This window comes from Bombina bombina, chromosome 2 (assembly GCF_027579735.1).
Source record: "Bombina bombina isolate aBomBom1 chromosome 2, aBomBom1.pri, whole genome shotgun sequence".
In the NCBI taxonomy this organism is placed as follows: domain Eukaryota; kingdom Metazoa; phylum Chordata; class Amphibia; order Anura; family Bombinatoridae; genus Bombina; species Bombina bombina.
Genome location: NC_069500.1, coordinates 649,857,829 through 649,872,663, shown reverse-complemented (window position 1 = coordinate 649,872,663; position 14,835 = coordinate 649,857,829).

The window sequence follows — 14,835 nt, the reverse complement described above, 5'->3', positions numbered from 1 at the left end:
GGTTAATTATTGTAGGTAGCTGGCGGCGACGTTGTGGGGGGCAGGTTAGGGGTTAATAAATATAATACAGGGGTCGGCGGTGTTAGGGGCAGCAGATTAGGGGTACATAAGTATAACGTAGGTGGCGGTCACAGATTAGGGGTTAAAAAAATTTAATCGAGTGGCGGCGATGTGGGGGGACCTCGATTTAGGGGTACATAGGTAGTTTATGGGTGTTAGTGTACTTTAGAGCACAGTAGTTAAGAGCTTTATGAACCGGCGTTAGCCCAGAAAGCTCTTAACTACTGACTTTTTTCTGCGGCTGGAGTTTTGTCGTTAGAATTCTAACGCTCACTTCAGCCACGACTCTAAATACCGGAGTTAGAAAGATCCCATTGAAAAGATAGGATACGCAAATGACGTAAGGGGATCTGCTGTATGGAAAAGTCGCGGCTGAAAAGTGAGCGTTAGACCCTTTTTTGAGTGACTCCAAATATCGGCGGTAGCCTAAAACCAGCGTTAGGAGCCTCTAACGCTGGTTTTCACGGCTACCGCCAAACTCCAAATCTAGGCCATAGATAGAGCAACACTACTAATAAATAAACAGGAACAAACTATAAGGACTAAAATCCTTATTCAAAAAGGCAAAACATTTAAAGAACTTCTTATCCCCCAGCGAATATAAAAATAAAAACCTTGATGTATACATTTTAAGTAACACAAAAAAAAATTATTAAAATAAAAGATGTAGACCTAGATTTGGAATTTGGCGTTAGCCGTGAAAACCAGTGTTAGAGGCTCCTAACGCTGGTTTTAGGCTACCGCCGGTATTTGGAGTCACTCAAAATAGGGTCTAACGCTCACTTTTCATCCGCGACTTTTCCATACCGCAGATCCCCTTACGTCAATTGCGTATCCTATCTTTTCAATGGGATCTTTCTAACTCCGGTATTTAGAGTCGTTTCTGAAGTGAGCGTTCGACATCTAACGACAAAACTCCAGCTGCAGGAAAAAAGTCGGTAGTTAAGAGCTTTCTGGGCTAACGCCGGTTTATAAAGCTCTTAACTACTGTACTCTAAAGTACACCAACACCCATAAACTACCTATGTACCCCTAAACCGAGGTACCCCCACATCGCCGACACTCGAATAATTTTTTTTAACCCCTAATCTGCCGACCGCCACCTACGTTATACTTATGTACCCCTAATCTGCTGCCCCTAACACCGCCGACCCCTGTATTATATTTATTAACCCCTAATCTGCCCATCAAAACGTCGCCGCCAGCTACCTACAATAATTAACCCCTAATCTGCCGACCGCAAAGCGCCACCACCTACATTATAGCTATGTACCCCTAATCTGCTGCCCCTAACACCGCCGACCCCTATATTATATTTATTAACCCCTAATCTGCCCCCCTCAACGTCGCCTCCACCTGCCTACACTTATTAACCCCTAATCTGCCGAGCAGACCGCACCGCTACTATAAGAAAGTTATTAACCCCTAATCCGCCTCACTAACCCTATAATAAATAGTATTAACCCCTAATCTGCCCTCCCTAACATCGCCGACACCTAACTTCAATTATTAACCCCTAATCTGCCGACCGGAGCTCACCGCTATTCTAATAAATGTATTAACCCCTAAAGCTAAGTCTAACCCTAACACTAACACCCCCCTAAATTAAATATAATTTACATCTAACGAAATTAATTAACTCTTATTAAATAAATTATTCCTATTTAAAGATAAATACTTACCTGTAAAATAAATCCTAATATAGCTACAATATAAATTATATTGATATTATAGCTATTTTAGGATTAATATTTATTTTACAGGTAACTTTGTATTTATTTTAACCAGGTACAATAGCTATTAAATAGTTAAGAACTATTTAATAGCTAAAATAGTTAATATAATTACAAATTTACCTGTAAAATAAATCCTAACCTAAGTTACAATTAAACCTAACACTACACTATCAATAAATTAATTAAATAAACTACCTACAATTACCTACAATTAACCTAACACTACACTATCAATACATTAATTAAAAACAATTCCTACAAATAAATACAATTAAATAAACTAGCTAAAGTACAAAAAATAAAAAAGAACTAAGTTACAAAAAATAAAAAAATATTTACAAACATAAGAAAAATATTACAACAATTTTAAACTAATTACACCTACTCTAAGCCCCCTAATAAAATAACAAAGACCCCCAAAATAACAAAATGCCCTACCCTATTCTAAATTACTACATTTCAAATCTCTTTTACCTTACCAGCCCTGAACAGGGCCCTTTGCGGGGCATGCCGGAAGAAATTCAGCTCTTTTGCCTGTAAAAAAAAACATACAATACCCCCCCCCAACATTACAACCCACCACCCACATACCCCTAATCTAACCCAAACCCCCCTTAAATAAACCTAACACTAAGCCCCTGAAGATCTTCCTACCTTGTCTTCACCCTACCAGGTTCACCGATCCGTCCTGAAGAGCTCCTCCGATGTCCTAATCCAAGCCCAAGCGGGGGGCTGAAGAGGTCCATGATCCGGCTGAAGTCTTCATCCAAGCGGGAGCTGAAGAGGTCCATGATCCGGCTGAAGTCTTCATCCAAGCGGGAGCTGAAGAGGTCCATGATCCGGATGAAGTCTTCTATCAACGGCATCTTCAATCTTCTTTCTTCCGGATCCATCTTGCAAACCTCCGACGCGGAACATCCTCTTCTCCCGACGCCTACTAGCCGAATGACGGTTCCTTTAAGGGACGTCATCCAAGATGGCGTCCCTCGAATTCTGATTGGTTGATAAGATTCTATCAGCCAGTCGGAATTAAGGTAGGAATATTCTGATTGGCTGATGGAATCAGCCAATCAGAATCAAGATCAATCTGATTGGCTGATCCGATCAGCCAATCAGATTGAGCTCACACTCTATTGGCTGATCGGAACAGCCAATAGAATGCAAGCTCAATCTGATTGGCTGATCGAATCAGCCAATCGGATTGAACTTGATTCTGATTGGCTGATTCCATCAGCAAATCAGAATATTCCTACCTTAATTCCGATTGGCTGATAGAATCCTATCAGCCAATCGGAATTCGAGGGACGCCATCTTGGATGACGTCCCTTAAAGGAACCGTCATTCGGCTAGTAGGCGTCGGGAGAAGAGGATGTTCCGCGTCGGAGGTCTGCAAGATGGATCCGGAAGAAAGAAGATTGAAGATGCCGTTGATAGAAGACTTCATCCGGATCATGGACCTCTTCAGCTCCCACTTGGATGAAGACTTCAGCCGGATCATGGACCTCTTCAGCTCCCGCTTGGATGAAGACTTCAGCCGGATCATGGACCTCTTCAGCCCCCCGCTTGGGCTTGGATTAGGACATCGGAGGAGCTCTTCAGGACGGATCGGTGAACCTGGTAGGGTGAAGACAAGGTAGGAAGATCTTCAGGGGCTTAGTGTTAGGTTTATTTAAGGGGGGTTTGGGTTAGATTAGGGGTATGTGGGTGGTGGGTTGTAATGTTGGGGGGGGGTATTGTATGGTTTTTTTTACAGGCAAAAGAGCTGAATTTCTTGGGGCATGCCACGCAAAGGGCCCTGTTCAGGGCTGGTAAGGTAAAAGAGCTTTGAAATGTAGTAATTTAGAATAGGGTAGGGCATTTTGTTATTTTGGGGTTTTTGTTATTTTATTAGGGGGCTTAGAGTAGGTGTAATTAGTTTAAAATTGTTATAATATTTTTCTTATGTTTGTAAATATTTTTTTATTTTTTGTAACTTAGTTCTTTTTTATTTTTTGTACTTTAGCTAGTTTATTTAATTGTATTTATTTGTAGGAATTGTACTTCATTAATTTATTGATAGTGTAGTGTTAGGTTAATTGTAGGTAATTGTAGGTAGTTTATTTAATTAATTTATTGATAGTGTAGTGTTAGGTTTAATTGTAACTTAGGTTAGGATTTATTTTACAGGTAAATTTGTAATTATTTTAACTATTTTAGCTATTAAATAGTTCTTAACTATTTAATAGCTATTGTACCTGGTTAAAATAAATACAAAGTTACCTGTAAAATAAATATAAATCCTAAAATAGCTATAATATAATTTTAATTTATATTGTAGCTATATTAGGATTTATTTTACAGGTAAGTATTTATCTTTAAATAGGAATAATTTATTTAATAAGAGTTAATTAATTTCGTTAGATGTAAATTATATTTAACTTAGGGGGGTGTTAGTGTTAGGGTTAGACTTAGCTTTAGGGGTTAATACATTTATTAGAATAGCGGTGAGCTCCGGTCGGCAGATTAGGGGTTAATAATTGAAGTTAGGTGTCGGCGATGTTAGGGAGGGCAGATTAGGGGTTAATACTATTTATTATAGGGTTAGTGAGGCGGATTAGGGGTTAATAACTTTATTATAGTAGCGCTCAGGTCCGCTCGGTAGATTAGGGGTTAATAAGTGTAGTTAGGTGGAGGCGACGTTGTGGGCGGCAGATTAGGGGTTAATAAATATAATATAGGGGTCGGCGATGTTAGGGCAGCAGATTAGGGGTACATAGGGATAATGTAAGTAGCGGCGGTTTACGGAGCGGCAGATTAGGGGTTAATAATAATATGCAGGGATCAGCGATAGCGGGGGCGGCAGATTAGGGGTTAATAAGTGTAAGGTTAGGGGTGTTTAGACTCGGGGTACATGTTAGAGTGTTAGGTGCAGACGTAGGAAGTGTTTCCCCATAGCAAACAATGGGGCTGCGTTAGGAGCTGAACGCGGCTTTTTTGCAGGTGTTAGGTTTTTTTTCAGCTCAAACAGCCCCATTGTTTCCTATGGGAGAATCGTGCACGAGCACGTTTTTGAGGCTGGCCGCTTGCGTAAGCAACTCTGGTATCGAGAGTTGAAGCTGCGTTAAAAATGCTCTGCGCTCCTTTTTTGGAGCCTAACGCAGCCTTTATGTGGACTCTAAATACCAGAGTTATTTTTATGGTGCGGCCAGAAAAAAGCCGGCGTTAGTTTTTCGGGTCGTTACCGACAAAACTCCAAATCTAGCCGGTAATGAGGTGTAGTGACAAAAATGTCTTTTATTGTATTGAATGCAAATGTAATTTACAATATTTTGGACAGACAAGCAAATTTCTTAGGGACAGGATACATAAACACTTCCTTTGAAAAGAGAAAAAATACTCTGAAACTGCACTATACAAACACTTTACAGAAGTCCATAAAGGAGACAGAAGCCACTTTAAATTTTGGGTGTTATGAAAGTAATATTGAGACACAACTTCTCAGACAAGAAGCAGAGTACATTGTTAATTTTAAAACATTACAGCCCTTAGGTCTTAACACTGAATTTGATTTAAATTTCCTAATATAGGGGATCTTTAAATAATTGAAAATCTTTCTGATATATGTTTAATATTTTAATATATCATATCATATATTTTGAAATCTTAAATATGCATTTTTGATGTACATATTATCTCAATGCATTTTTATTTTTACTTTTATTTTTTTATAATTTTTTATAACTTCTCTATTTTACAATTAGCCTTTTTTTGCACGCACTATATATGTATGCATGTTTTTTCATATGATGTATACATATATATATATATATATATATACACATATACATACATATTTTTTCCTATACAGTATATAAAGGTTTTTTCCTGTAGGAAATTTCCATAGATTTTACATATAATATTTATACATATCCTTTATCCTTTATTTAAAGAATTTCATCACATTCATTCTACTTAAACACTTATCTATTTTATAATTAGCTGTTTTGCACGTATGTATGCTTTTTTTTTTTTCATGGATTGTATACGCATATATATATATATATATATATATTTTTTTTTTTTTTCCCAGTAGGAAATGTCCACGGGTTCCATACATACATATCCTTTATTCTAAGAATTCTATAACATTCATTCACAATAATACATATTGTATTATAAATCTGTTTTCATCCCTCCCATTCACTAAGTTATTATTTTAGTGTATATACTAACACATAGAGTATAAAATAACACGTACTATTTATTATTATTATCGTTTATAACCTATCTAAAAATGTTTAAAAATGCATTAATTTAATGTTTCTATATGTATCAATATATTTACCTGTCTTTGATACAACTTGTATATGATATGATATGCTAATACGTATGTCAATCAAATCTGTAACAGCTATTAGCTGATAGGCTGATTAACTGTCCCAAAAGACCAATAAGACTCTCCTTGTATATTATTTAAAGGATACTCAAACCCTCAGTGAACATCTTGATAAAGGCCACCTGGGCCGAAACCGGTAGAGAGTTCATTGACTTATCGCTACTTGTTACTGCTAGATTTATCAGCACTCATATCCAACACAGCAACCACATTGATAAGCTCCCTGCTGTGGATCTTTTGCTCAAAGTGCTGTATTTACTTGGGACATTTAATTTATTCTGCATTTGCTTGGGACACTTTATTTTATACATTCTGCATTGGAGTCCTTGGCACAGATCACATATAACCAGTGACTGGCAGGATCTTGTAGTATTGTTCTGTATACAAGCCATTTGATACACACACAGACACTGTCTGCTTGGAGTTAAGCTTCTTTCTTGCCCTTCACTTGGAAGCTGAAAATTTACCAAGCCGGATCTCCACTTATCTCCACTTATTTCATACATCCCAAGGCTAAATTTGTGACCAGCCGATTTCCAACCAATCGAACGCCTTGGATTGAGCAAAGGCAACATCTAACCAATCCCACACTTTGGATTGTGCAAAGCCGATATTCAACCTATCCTACTGTGATATATCATTACAAACAGTTAATGAATAACACTATGTTTAGTCTGAGTGTTTGCTTTCAATACAACCTATTACTCAGGTTTTAGAATAATAGGAACCAGAATGAAAGCAGATTTATTCAGGTAATGTGGAATGTAGTAATATACACAAATTAACAGTTTGTTAATATGTGATTGACTCTAAGGTTAAAGCAGCTACAGATTAAACTGAATGATGAGTTCATCTTTAGAAGTTGAAGGAGAGAACATATTCATAATATTTAATATGTCAGCTTATGTGCAGACTTTGCTATATTAAGAATACTGAGTGGATTATTCTTTGAGCATTTACCCTGCTATTAGGTTATAACATAAGTGATGAAATGATAACAGTCTTACGTTAATCCTAGAGGCGAGTGTGTTAATTGATGAGGAGAATGACAAACTTAATAACAGTCTTTTGAAATATGTTAATCCTAGAGGCGAGGGTAATAACTGATGAGGAGAATTGACAAACTTTATCCAGCTGTATAAGCATTCAAATGTTAGCTTGATCTCACCTTAAAATGAACTGTTATTTTCAAAGAAGTCTTTTAAGTGGTAAAAGTGATTTGTAGTGCACACATACCTGTCCTTAACAAACGTCGGATTGTTTGACAAATTAATCCTCACAGAGTCTTGCAGCTAAGGCCTTAGCGTCCGTCTCAGTCTGGCGTTGTCTGTCGAGTGCTTAGGTCGGCTAAGAGTGACATCACTATATGCAGCGTGTAGAGAGACTCAGTTTCAGCGTAACGCTGCAGTTACTGACAGGTAGCTAGAATCTTTAGTCCGGAACGCTGCAGTTACAGACAGGTAGCTGGAATCTTTAGTCCGGATAATTTACTTCTGTGAAGAGGGCTCAAGAGGTAAAGTTTAGTACAAATATAAAGTAGCAACTATAAAGATAATCTGTGAACAAATTCTTGGCTCAGAAATGTTTGAAGGCGTAAGAGAGTTTTAGGGTACAACTTCCTCAGTACAACATCCATAATCAAGCAAGGAATTATGGGAATGATCCTTATATTGAGGATTTAAGGAGGTGGAGATCTAAACTTAAAGTGACAGTATATCATGACATGACATGACACCTACATTCAAGCCAAGCCAATATCCAACCAATCCCACGCTTTGGATTGAGCAAAACCGAAAACGTACCAATCCCATATCTAGGATTGTTTGACATTGATCACCATCCAATCACGTTCCAACAAACCCGGTCACGTGACCCGGAACCATCCAGGTGTGATCTGAACAACGCCACGCATATTGGCGTGTTTACATTTTGCTTTTGTGTTTACCTGCTTTTTTTCTGATCCGTAACCCTTTGGTTTCCTTATCCAAGGTACTTTCTGTTTTACAAAAACAGAACGAGGTGCACAATTTGCCTTTATGGCCCTTAATGTTTTATTGGAATTTACCCTTTAAAATGTGTACTTTTGCACTATCTGTGATTTATATGTAAACCTTGCAAGGTATATATGTTTTTATTAACATTATTTTATTTTATCATTGCATGATTTTTAATCTATATTAACGTGTTTGTACCCCACTATTTCATATAACACGTAATTATTAGGTATTTCTATTATTAACAGATTTAAATCTAGTGTTTGGTTAATACCTTTTTCACTATTTATCTCAACACGCTATTAATTTAGCGCTCACCTATACTGCATTTTTTGTTTTTAGTTTTATTACAACTAGAGGAAAGGTTGTAATTTTTTAGGTGTAGCTTTATTGTGATTCAGAAGTGTAACACCTCATATTGTTGTGCTGTAAAATTGAGTAAAAAGGGCTCCAAAGTATGTGCATATATATATATATATATATATATATATATATATAAAACAGGGCTCAAAATTGTAAATCCTAATCTACTAGCCAGTACAAAATGGTACTTGCCACTTCTGATCCCACTCACACCACACCCACTACTTCACCCCCTCTTTGCATATGTTTAGCGGTTGTGAAACATTTTGTATATTGTTTTTATTTTATACCATAATACATTAAATAATGCTACATACAGTAATAAATAAACAAAATTAAGTTCATAGCAGACAACAGCTGGATAGAAAAAGGAAGTTGTTGAACATAGAGCCCTTGAGGAATAACATACCCTTGCACTTTCATGGATATATAATATTCCTTTAGATAATAGTTTTAGCACATAGCTCAATATGGGTGGTTGTCAGTGCTGCAATAGGAATGTAGATTCTGTAAATATAATGTGCCAACTTTGCTACTTACAACATGCCAGCAGACTTCAGACTCAACATTCCCCAACTAACTTCTACTCACTACTGTTAAATTTTTACTTGCCAATGGCTAGTGGAAATTTTGAGCCCTGTATTTATATATATATATAACTTCCATGTGTGTCTGCACTCACAATGCAATAGGGACATCAACCAGGGTGCCAAGTCAGGTATATCAATAATCCATTATAGAAGAGGACTGCACTCACTGGATTTGGTATATAAAATAATTTTTTTTATTAAGGTGACGTTTCGGGGTACGCAAACCCCTTCCTCAGACCAGTCACCTTAATAAAATGTTTTATTTTATATACCAAATCCAGTGAGTGCAGTCCTCTTCTATAATGGATTATATATATATATATATATATATATATATATATATATATATATATATATATATATATATATATATATATGTGTGTGTGTTTGTTTGTATATATACTGTATGTGTATACTGATGGCTATTGTTTTATTTTTCAACTTGCAGCTGGACAGCAGCTGAAGTATAACTGTTTACACAGCACTTTGGTGAGCAGAAGAAATTTTGAGGTAAAATATCTTCCTTTTTTACATCGAGATGCTCAGGTGATATTTTCCTGTCAGCTTTTTATAGTTATGCTGCATCACTTTCAAGTGATTTAGCATATGAGTATTATATCCCTTTAAGCAGCGGATGAAGCATTTTTTAAATTAAAAATAACTGCACTAGGCAGTTTTTGGGGTCTAAAGTTGGTAGGAGTGAGGTGTTAGAGAAAAATAATGGTACTGAAAAGTGCCTTTACCTTGCTGTCTGTAAATATATATGCATATGATTAGATACATATATATTTATGTGTTAATATGTGTATATACACATATTAACACATAAATATATATGTATATATAATATATATGTATATAATCCAGTCCATAGTCAAATTACTACCAGTATACATTAGGGATAGTACACACCTAATCCAACAATTTGACTAGGAGAAAGAATATAAATGGCTCACATTAGATGTCTCATCCTTATACTCTAGCATTCCACACAAAAAGGGACTTATAGCATTGGAACACTACACGGACTTTCCAAATGCTACACTGACTTCCCAAACAAATTTATTGACTTTCTAATAGAGTTGATCAAAATTCTACCAAAACACAACTATCTTGTGTTTAAGGGGATTTACTATCTTCAAAGATGTGGTACAGCAATGGGGGTGAAGTTCGCTCCCTCTTATGCTAACCTTTACATGGGATACTTTGAGACCCTGCACATCTTTAAAGATGACTTTCCCCAAAAACACAGAATAATTACATATGGACGCTTTATCGATACTTATATATAGAGACATTGATGAAGTCTCTATTAAAGATTTCTTGATTGTCTGAACAATAACAAACTAAATCTAACATTCACCTATCAGATGAATGATACTGCAATAAAATATATTGATCTTTTCTTAGAAATTGATCATAATGACAACATTATAACATCTTGTTATAGGAACGAATACAATACTAAGAGCAAATTTATGCCACGTTCCACTCATGAGAAAGGGCATTCCCAAAGCGCAATTTCTGCGCATTCACAGGAACTGCACCTCATTACAAAAATATAGAACACAAGCTAAAGAACTGTCTAACAGACTGATAGCAAGGGGATATAACCAACACACATTGAATGAGATAAATCAAGAAGTAGGAAATAGCTGAATTGAAGATAGACACCCTTTTATATAACACTCACAAAAAGAAAAAACTAGACAATAGAGCCAATGGCTCACAAGAATTATTCTTTACCACTAAATTTAGTAATCAAGTTTATCCTATTTGCAATATAATAAAAAAGTACTTACCAGTTCTCAATAGAGATAATACTCTAAAACACAAACTAGCAAAAGGAGTTAAATGTGTGACTAAGAGAGCATATTATCATCATAAAACATTTCCATAAAGGTAAACTAAAGAGACCCAATTGGCTCTCACCATCAAATGGATTTTCAAATTTGGTCATATCCCATGCAAAAGTTGCAAATACGAATAACAGCAAAACATTCACATCTATCCAAACCAATACAACGTATGATATCAACAAGAGGATAGATTGTACTTCCACTTTGTAATTTATCTCCTAACCTGTACGTTCTGTCCTAAGCAATACATCTGGATCACAACTCGCCCTCTAAAAGACAGGATTAGGGAGCATCTCATTTCCATAGAAGAAGAAGAACCCCTATAGCAAAACACTTTCATCTCCATGGAAGGGGAACTACAGATTTCTCTTTCCTGGGGATAGAATATATAGAAAAAGAACCACTAGGTAGGGATAGAGTGAGGAATTTATTGAAGAGGGAGGTCTACTGGATTTTCACATTAGAAACTAGAGTACCACAAGGTATAAACCGTAACTATGATGTCAACCTCTTTGTGGATTAATCATCTAGACTATACCAACTCAAATAACCCATGCATATCAGTAATAATCACCATTAGGAAAGAACTTGAAAACAAACCAAAATAGGTTAAGTATCCTGTTTTTAACTATTTTACATATACTAGATTTGTTTGAAAGATTGGGGACAAAATATGTGTATATACACACATTAGTTTCTTGTTTTTTTTTATTTATTTTTTTTAACTTTTCTTCCTTTGTGTGTATATATATATATATATATATATATATACATACACACACACACACATTATAAAAGTTTGTACCTTTTTAAAAAAAAAAAATAATGTTAGTGGTCCACGGTATTCAAAATTATGAGTTTAGTGGCCCCTGAGGTCCATAAGGTTTGTGACCTCTGTCCTAGACTATCGCTCAAGTGATAAAAAATGTTTTTGGACTTGTTACATGAGTGCAAAAAACAGAAGCGCTTTTGATTGTAACTGAGCAATGTCAACGCATATTAGCACTAATATTGTTGCGCTCTGCCTGCAATCTACTTGCTTTTATATGGGATTTGATCTTAAGTTTAAAATCCCTTAAAAATTCATACATGGCACATATATAGAAAATGTAAAGAAAAGTATAAAAGGTGTTTGGCATAAGAGATCTGTGGGAGACAAAATGTCAGTTCTCTTGGACACCTAAAGGCCTGTATGCTTTTTATACTGTCCATATTCATTTTCACCTTCTCTCAAATTCCCTTTCATATAACATATTTATCTCACACCCGCTACTATCATAATATAATTACTTTTTTTTTTTAAAAAAAAGCAGTTCCCTGACTTTAATCCCTTAGATTTTGTTCCATATACTTTTTTAATACTCATCAATAATCTGAAATGACTGCAGGGCTCCTCTTTTTGTGATGTACTGTTTTCTTCTCTGATTGCTTTTTTTAACCCACTTTGTTTTTTTTTTCTAGATTTACTGTGCTGCTAATATCTGATTATCTTTGGGCTTTGAAAGTTATAGTTGTAGCAAATGTGTAATGTTCACACATAATTTAGTATTGCAATATCTTTTTATAGCAGTTACAAATCTGCTGTATGTTTAAGTTTTTCAATGTTAACTGAAAATCCTTTGGAATGTAGTTTTATTATATAAAAGTATTAATCTGAAAATAAACAGACAGTAAAAATGACAGGATGCCAAGGCAAACACATACACACAACTATACGTAATCATATGCACACACGTACACATACACTCATGCTTACACACACATATACGCATCTACACAAACACACACACACACACACACACATCTACACATTTAGACACAAAGGCACACACCTACACACACATTCAGTCACACATACACACACCTACACGCACACACACACATTCACTCACACACAATCATGCCTACAACCACACATATCCACACCTACACAAACACACATACACAAAGGCAAACACACACACAGACACATTCATTGACACATGCACACACCTACACATAGGCACACACAAGCACACATACACACTCATGCATACACACATTTACACACAATTATGCCTACACCCACACATATCCACACCTACACAAACACACATACACAAAGACAAACACATTCATTCAGACATGTACACACCTACACACACATACATACACACACAGATGCAAAGGCAAAAATACACACGTACACACACACACACAAATTCAAAGACCTACACACACACATACATGCACACACCCAAACACATGGACCCACACACATATATACATGCATCACATGGATGGAGTTATGGTGTGGCCATCTTGGATCAGTCCCTTGGCCCTATCTCAGCCCCCTACCCAAATTATATACACACCTACATACACCCCCCACACACAGACGCAAAGACAAACACATACCTACACACACACACCTACACACACATGGATACACACATACACTCAAAAATATACATACACTCATGCCTACACACATACATACACAAACACACATATAAACACCTACACAGAGACGCAAAGGTAAACACACACACACATCTACACACCTACATACACAAATGCACTCATGTCTACACACAAATACATGCACCTACACATACATGCACACACATCTACACACAGACGCAAAGACAAACACCTACACAAACACACACATTCACTCACACATGCACACACCTACACAAACACACAACCACACCTACACAAACATACATACACACATCTACACACATACACAAAAGCAAACACACACACACCTGCACATTCATTCACACATACACACACACACATCCACACACTCACACATACACTCATGCCTAAACACACACACCTACACGCAGATGCAAAGGTAAACACACACACACATTCACTAACACATGCACACACCCACACACGCATTCACACACATACATGCACACAGACACACAACATACATACATGTACACACCCACACACATGGACCCTCACTCATACATACATATATGCATCACATAGATGGAGTTGTGATATTGCCATCTTCGATCAGTCCCTTGGTCCTATCTCTGCCTCATTCCCAAATTAGATACATATACCTACATACACACACCTACAGAAACACATACACACACCTACACACAAACGCAAAGGGAAACACACAAACACATACCTACACACACACACACACATACATACACTCATACATATACATACACTCATGCCTACACACACACACACCGATACACATATCTACATAATCAGATACAGACACCTACATGCAGATGCAAAGTTAAACTCACACACATCTATACACCTACACACACTTACAAACATGCACCCACACATATACAAATATATTCACACACACATACAGACATAAACACACATACATACACCCGCACACACACAAACGGACCCGCACACATACATACATATATACATAATGTGGATGGGATTGTGGTGTTGCCATCTTGGATCAGTTCATTGGCCCTATCTCAGCTCCATTGCCAAATTAGATACCCACACCTACACACAGATGCAAAGGCAAGCACACACCCACACACACACACACACACACAAACACACCTACACGCACACACATGGCCCCGCACACATACATACAAATATACAAAACATGGATAGGATTGTGGTGTTGCCATCTTGGATCAGTCCCTTGGTCCCATCCCAACACCAATATTCTCGAGCAAACCTGATCACATTTATTCAAGTGAGCTCAACCCAACAAGAACTATGAATATTTCACATTTCAATGTTCTTCACATAGAATAATATATTATATTTATTCTTAAATATATATATCGCTCAAGGATATTTGGTAAAATTTATATATATATATATATATATATATATATATATATATATACA